This window comes from Tamandua tetradactyla, assembly GCF_023851605.1.
Source record: "Tamandua tetradactyla isolate mTamTet1 chromosome 22 unlocalized genomic scaffold, mTamTet1.pri SUPER_22_unloc_2, whole genome shotgun sequence".
Classification (NCBI taxonomy): domain Eukaryota; kingdom Metazoa; phylum Chordata; class Mammalia; order Pilosa; family Myrmecophagidae; genus Tamandua; species Tamandua tetradactyla.
In genome coordinates this window covers 1,380,578-1,388,721 of record NW_027518252.1, presented here as the reverse complement: position 1 = coordinate 1,388,721, position 8,144 = coordinate 1,380,578, and the positions used below count along the sequence as shown (strand labels likewise).

The 8,144-nt window shown below is 37.6% G+C and overlaps 1 pseudogene; it reads right to left on the bottom strand.

Annotated features, from left to right (window-relative positions):
- Positions 1 to 5,250: 5,250 nt before the first annotated feature.
- On the bottom strand, positions 5,251 to 6,180 carry LOC143672927 (olfactory receptor 7A17-like; annotated as a pseudogene).
- Between the last annotated feature and the right edge of the window lie 1,964 nt (positions 6,181 to 8,144).

Below are 8,144 nucleotides of genomic sequence, written 5' to 3'. Positions count from 1 at the left end.
TTCCAGTTTTTAACATTTCAGCCAGTGGATCTCAACCAGGGGTGGGACATGCCATCCATGGGTGAAAATTTCCCTGGTGACATAGGAGTATTTCTTTTCTATTCTATTCTTTTTAGTTCTGATTTTTTTCAGTAGATGTGCTGGTTTGAAATGATGTATGTAACCTAGAAAAGCCATACTTTAATCCTAATCCAATTTTGTAAATGCAGCCATTTCCTCTAAATCCTATTCAGTATTACATGCTTGAAACTGTAATTAGATCATCTCCCTGGAGATGTGATTTAGTCAAGAGTAGTTCGTTAAACTGGAGTAAGTGGAGGCATTTCTCCACCCATTTGTGTGTGTCTTGATTAGTTTACTGGAATCCTATAAAGGAGGAAACATTTGGAGAAACTTTGGAGATGAAGAAGGAGCATGCCTCCTGGGGAGCTTCATGAACCAGGAAACCAGGGGAGAAAGCTAGCAGATAATGCCATGTTCACCACATGCCTTTCCAGATGAGACAGGAACACTGACCATGTTCACCATGTACCTTTACAGATGAGAGAGAAACTCTGACTGTGTTTGCCATGTGCCCTTACACTTGAGAGAGAAACTTTGAACTTCATTGGCCTTCTTGAACAAAGTATCTTTCCCCGGATGCCTTAGATTGGACATTTATATAAATCTGTGTTAATTGAGATTTTCTCAGGCTTAGAACTGATAACTTGCAACTTATTAAATTCTCCTTTTAAAAAGTCTTTCCATTTCTGTTATATTGCATTCTGGCAGCTAGCAAACTAGAACAGTAGAATTTTTTTTAACTTTTTATTGTATAGTATAACATGTATACAAAGCAAAGAAATAAAAGAGCAATAGTTTTCAAAGCATCTTCAACAAGTAGTTATAGTACAGATCCCAGAGTTTGTCATGGGATATCGTATGATCCTCTCATATTTTTCCTTCTAGCTGCTCCAAAATATAGGACATCAGAAAGCTTAATTTTTTTTACCATCACAATTGACTTTTTTCCTTCTTTTTTTGTGAAAAATAGCATATAAGCAAAAAAGCAATAAATTTCAAACCACAGCACCACAATTAATTGTAGAATGTATTTCAGAGGTTGACATCGGTTACAATTCCATAATTTTAGGTTTTTACTTCTAGCTGCTCTAATGTACTTGTGACTCAAAGAGATAACAACTTAATGATTTGGCATTCATACTCATTTGTTGAATCCTACCTTCTCTATATAACTCCACTATCACCTGAATCTTTCCATCCTTTTCTGAAGGGTGTTTGGGCTATGGCCACTCAAACTTTTTCATGTTGGAAGGGTCTGTCATTAATATGGGGTAGGAAGATGGAACTATCTGATGTTCTGGAGAGGCTGGTCCCTGAAAAGTTACTGCAGTGCATGGAACCCTTGTGAAATCTTATATATTGCCCTATGTGTTCTTTAGGATTGGTTGGAGTGGTCTTGGTTGGAGGTTGACAGGTTATGATTGGTAGCAAGGTGTACCTTAAGCTTGTGTAAAAACAACCTCCAGAGCCTCTCGATTCTATTTGAACTCTGTCTGCCACTGATACCTTATTAATTATACTTATTTTCCCCCTTTTGGTCAGGATGGAATTGTTGATTCTATGGTGCCAGGGCCAGATTCATCCCTGCAGTCCTCTCCCATGCAGCCAGGGAGACTATCACCCTTGGATGTTACGTCCCATGTAGGGGGAGAACAATTATTTCACTTGAAGAATTGGACTTAGAGAGAGTGAGGCCACATCTGAGCAACAAAAAAGAAGTCCTCCAGAAGTAACTCTTAGGCATGACTATAAGTAGTCTAAGCTTCTCTGCTACCTACATAATCTTCACAAGAGTAAGCATCAGGATCAAGAGCATTGCCTATTGATTTGGATGTCCCTAAATTTTAACATGGTATCAGGAGTAATAGTTGGTAAGGTTTAATAGTTCCATATTCTTTCTCCCATTGCTCAGGGGACTTTGCCAATACTTTTTGATTGAAAGAACATTTATATAATTATACTCGTAAATATAGTTAGTGATTTAACTTAAAGTTCACTGTACTTTCCAGTTCTATGGACTTTTTAAAAGTTACATCCTTGTACCATGCATACAGTCTAACATTTTCTCATTTCAGGCTCATTCAAGTATATATTTCAGTGCTGTCAATTGCCTTTACAATGTTGTGCTGCCATCACAACCATCCAATACAAATTTTCCTTTCACCCAAAAAGACTTCTACACATTTTAACTTTAACTCCCTATTCCATACCTCAACCCCAACCTCTGGCAAATTATATATCAAATTCTGACTTTCTGACTTTGTTTTTCTAATTATTTCACATCAGTAAGATCACACAATATTTATCTTTTTATATCTACTGCATTTCCCTCAACATGATGTCCTCAAGATTCATCCAAGTTGTTGCTCATTGTCAGAACTTCCTTCCTTAATATGACTGAATAATTCCATCATTTGTTATACCATATTTTGTTTAGTCATTTATTGGTTTATGGACAACTGAGCATCTTCCATCTTTTGGAATGTGTGAACAATTCTGCTATGAACATCAATGTGCAAATATCTCTTCGAGTCCCTGCTTTCAAATGTAAGGATATATATTTAGAAGTGGAATTTTTGAGTCACATAGTAATACCATATTTAATTTTCTGAGGAAACAGCCTGTTAGTCTTATCAAATTCCCTATTCCAAAGCCAGCTAATTAGGAAAATTAGTGCCATCTGTTTAAACATGAAATCTTCAAAGTAGCTACCTTGTGGATGGGACATTTCCAGGCAAAAGGAATCCTCTTGGAACCTGACCATGGTCTGCATATTTTCTAGTTTCTGGCCACAGGGCTTATTTCATGTTTGAAAATTCATTGAACATACAATAGGGCACTTTCCCATTTATATGTTACAGTTCAATGAAAGGGATTTTTTACATGTACATGGCACTGTCTGAGTTTGTCGGGCTGCTGTGATAAATAATGACATAATAGGTTGGCTTAAAAACATAAATTTTGTGGATCACAGCTGTGAAGCTGGGAAAATTACAAAATTCTGGCATTGGCAAGTCAAAACTCTCTCTCAAAAGTCTGTAACATTCTGGTGTATCTGCCAGTGATCCTGGGGTTCCTTGGCTTCTACCCCTAACTCTACCCCTTTCCCCTTACTCTTACATGTTCCATTCATTTCAGGCTTTGGGATTCAAGCTCATCCCTATGGATTTTTTCATGCCCTTCATTCTAGTTTCTTTTTCTTTATATTTGAATTTATTCAGCTTATATAGGAATCCAGTCATCTAGATAAAGGTTAAACTTCATTCAGTTGGGTCACAACTTAATGAAAAGTATTTTCTTAAAGAGATCCTAGTTACAGTGGATTCACACCTACAAGAATGTGGATTAAGAACTTGTCTAAATTGGGGTGCAAAATTGAACTGACCTCAGATTTCCATAGTAAAAAAATGTGTAGAATGTTTTATTTGGGAGCCTTGCCTCTTAAATGCTAATCTCTGTGTTCCTGGATTTACTGAAAATAAACCCATCCTTCCCGCCACACCACATTGCATGGCAATCCTGGGGCACTTGAATCATCAGTACAGCATAAGTGAAGAAAAAGTTCTTCTGTTTTGTTAATCAATGACCCAGGCATGAAGTCCCTGGACTCACTGTGTATCAGGGATGTAAAACAGTTATTTATTCTTAAGCAGGGAATGATGAGTAGGAGATGAGGGGAAAGAATGTAATATTTATTTTAGGTAGATTTTCTGAATAGAATTGCCATGGCTGTGCATTAAATATATAGATTGTCTCTCATCTTCGTTATCAAGAAATTCATTCAGTTGCTGTGAGTGGAATTGGATACTGGGTTTACCAATAGAACCTAATGAGTTGGGAGGTGTGACAGTGTCTCAATGACAAATTTCTAGCCTGCCATGCTGGAGACCTGGGTTCAGCTCCCAGTGCCTGCCCATGCAAAAAGAAAAGAAGAAAAGAAAAACCTAACGAATTGCAGTTTATATTTGTGATAGATATTTTGCAGAGATTACCCTAATTTTCATGTTGAGTCCATGTTTTGTTCAACGGGTCTCCAGAGGGCCTCCTATTAAGAAGAGATCTTAAAGCACTTTTTGATTCAGGGCATAACTTCATGTGTCTTATTTTAGCCAAGAGAATACAGTGGAAATGACAGTGTGTGTCCAAAGACTTGGAGTGTTTCTGCTGCTCTTTCATGGAATCCTGAGTCTGCCCTTTCAAAAACCCCAGGCAACACTGGAAGTTGAGGGGCCATGTCACAGAAACTAGTTGTCACTGCAAAGGCAACCCAAATCCAGTCTTTTTGCATAACAGCCACAAGTTTGTAAAAGGGTCAGCCTGACTCAGAGCCTTACCTGCTGACACAGTGCAGAATTCGGCCTCATGAGGAGCTCTGCAGAGAAAAACACAAATATGGATCATACATGGCTAAAAAGATTGTTTAAACTGTTTAATTGGAGGATGACCTGTTACAGAGTCATAAGAAATTGATATAGTAATCCATATGAACAGAATTGAGGATGGAATAATCAGCTGCTACTTATTTTGAGGATTTCTTCATGATCATGATCACACTGTTATTCCCATGGTTTTTAACAAGTGTATTAAAAAGAGACTGCTTTTAAGATTCATTCAGGGTAAGCCATAAATGTTGAATGTACATACATGCTGGTTCAGGAATCACTTGTGCCCTCACTCAGAACTCTCCATTCCCTGGAGAATCATTGGGCAAGGAATTCAAGCTTTTATTAACTCATCCTTTCATCATGAAAATGGCACAGTGTTTTGAATATTAAGGTTATAAAAATCGGATGATAGGCTCAATATATTACACATTAACAAGACCTTCAATATGCATGACAAAATTTACAGAAAGGGCAGATACTTAGGTTATAAGAATCAAAAGAATATTACTTGCTTTACACTAATAATACAGAACATGGAACATAGCCCTTCACCCATATGTGCAAAATACCTTGCACAAGGAAACCAAGAATTCTTGATTAATTTTTAGATTTAAATCATCTGAAACAATTGTTTTCTTTAGTAATACCTTGCATGACTTAAAGTCTTACTCTAACATATTCAATTTCCTTTCTGACTCTAAGACATCTTAAATTCCTAAAAATGTCAAAGAATCATAATTTCTAGCTTGCCACTTTGGACTCTTCAATCACTGCACGTCTGTGGCTCCAAACCAATAATATTTTATGATTTTACACTAAGGAATTTTTTCAGTGCCCCCTTAATGTATTTATTCCTCAAACTGTAGATAAAAGGGTTCAACATGGGTACCAACACAGAGTACATCACAGAGGCTGGTACACTTGCTTGTGCACTAGGCATAGCAAAAGAACTTGTATACACACCTATATTAATACATTAAAATAAAGAGACAACTGTGAGGTGAGATGCACAGATGGAAAATGCTTTCTATTTCTCCAGAGCTGACAAGATTACATGTATGGAGCAAACAATCTTAAAATAGGAGAAAATGATGCCAGTGAATGGCCTTCCACTAAGCAGCCCAGTTATAATATACATCATCATGTCATCTAGGAAGGTGTCAGAACAAGCAAGTGGGAACATCTGATTAAGTTCACAGAAAAAATGGGGGATTTCAAAGGGTGCAGAAAAGGGCAGCTGCAACATCAGTAGGTTTTGTAACAAAGCTTACAGGACATTTATGGTCCAGGACCCCAGAACCAGCAGGACACATAACCTGGGGTTCATGGTGACTGTGTAGTGCAGGGGGTGACAGATGGCCATGTAACAGTCATAGACCATCACGACCAGGAGAAAGTCCTCCATTGCTGCAAACAGTAAGAAAAAGGACATCTGGGTGAGGCAACTGGCATAAGAAATGTCTTTTCTCTGTGCCTGGATGTTCACCAATATCTTTGGGACAGTAATGGAAGATAACCAGGTGTCAGCAAAGGACAGGTTGGAGAGGAAGAAGTACATGGGTATGTGGAGGTGAGAGTCAAAGATTGTGACCTGGGTGATGAGCAGATTCCCAAGGACTGTGACCAGGTACATGGACAGGAAGAGCCCAAAGAGGAAGGGCTGCAATTCTGGTTCTCCTGAAAATCCCAGAACATGAAATTCTAGAATTCGTGTTTCTTTTCCTGGTTCCATGCTGTTGGTGTGACTATTAAGAAATAGAGAAAGAACATGACTATATTTTAACAATCAGTCATTAGCCTATCTATGAAAGCCTTTCATGAAATCCTTTGAACAATTTCTGATTAGGGATTCCTTTTGCACTTTCAGGTAATTCTCTAAATCGTTTTGCATTTTATGTTTTTTAAGAGAAATTTATTGATTCATGGTAGGAACACACATTGAGTTCTTTCTTTGCACCAGCCAATATCATATCAGTGGTACATAGTGTGAAAATAAAATTGTTTACAATCTCTCAATGGTGTAAGAAGATAGGCAAACAAACACATAATAATAACTTTACATATTATTAATGTGCTGCAAGGAAAAGAGAGTAGAAAGAGAGAGAATTCTAGAATTTCATCTTCTGAGATTTTCAGGAGAACCAGAATTGCAGCAGTTCCTCTTTGGTCTCTTCCTCTCCATGAAAGAAGATGTCATGCTACTTATCCCACCATGTTCAGGCAAAACCAGAATACAAAGTGATATTTGAACAGAGATCTCATAGAAGAGAAGGTGTAATCCAATAGGAATTTGGGGAAGTATGTGTGCTTCAGAGGGAATGTCAAGGGGAGAGGCTTTAAGGGAATGTCAAGGGAAGAGACCTCAGTATTTAGGATGTACAAGGTCAACAAGGAAGTGAGTTTTGCAAGGGAATGATAACAGAGAGAATGATGTGAGATGGTGACAGAGAAGCTTGAAAAACCATGTGACCTGGCTGCTGCTGAAACATCAAATCACAATGAGTGCCTTCTCCACGTGTTATGCCTCTTGCACATTATTATTTGGTTGCAAATATATCCCTTGAAATTAAATGAAGTCACTCCTGTTTCCTTTTTTTTTTGGTTTGCATTTGGACTCTGTATTATACGATACAAGTGTTGGAATTTATGACCTCAGCTGCCCATATGCTGTGTATGTATCACCCCAAGACACACACACACACACACACACATGCATGAGCGCAATACTCCTGGGCCTTCTGGGTTCCTGTTATTACCATCCTCTTCTCACCCCCATACCCAGCAATTAAGCTTGGAGTGAATACAATGAAAGTGGACAACATCACATTATCTATTCCAACAATAGTTAGAAATGGAAACATGAAATTGAAACGGGCCACCCCACAGGGACAGGTAATCCAGTTTAATTTTGATATGGTTATTTTTTCCCTCTGTTTCAAGAACCAAAAATCTGTTCAAAATGCAAAAGGAGAGGATGATGGAATGGAATCAAGGGAAAATATAAAATTAAACTCAGGTCTCAACTATTAGGAAGGAAGCCAACCTGTGTTCTAGTGGCATTCTGACCATGATTTGTCCCATTGATGACCAGAAAACTTAAAAAAAAGAGCAAGAACAATTTATCCAAAGAAAAGTATTAGTATCTTCTTACAAGGCCAAGACACCAAGAAGACTGGACACCTGAAGAGAGAAATGAGCACAGAGAATAAGGAAATATTTCACAAAAGAAAACATAATAAGTACAACAAATGCCTGCAATTTTTATGTGATGCAGAAGACTTTTTAAATGACATTAAAAGAAAAAAATTTTAAATCAGGTTCAAATACATTTGAATCCCCAGCATGTCATGTGTGTGCTTATAAACTTTGATAGGAAGTGAAGCATTCTAAATCTTAATACCTTCACCAATACATTAGGGAATGTGAATTCCATCACCCTAAGACATTTGATTCATTATGAACATATGTGAAAATCTTTGCATAATTCTTTAATGCTCATAAATGGTTGTTATCACTGGTAATGAAGTAAGTGGATTTTTCTTCTAATTCTCAAATGCCTATTTCTTTCCACATCTCATGTCCCCAGCTCCATGGTTCTATTTTGTTTCCACATCACCTCTCCCAGAAATCATAGGATGAGCTGATATTCATACCGAGCTAGGCATCTTCTACGTTATAAAATGGATCATCAAATTC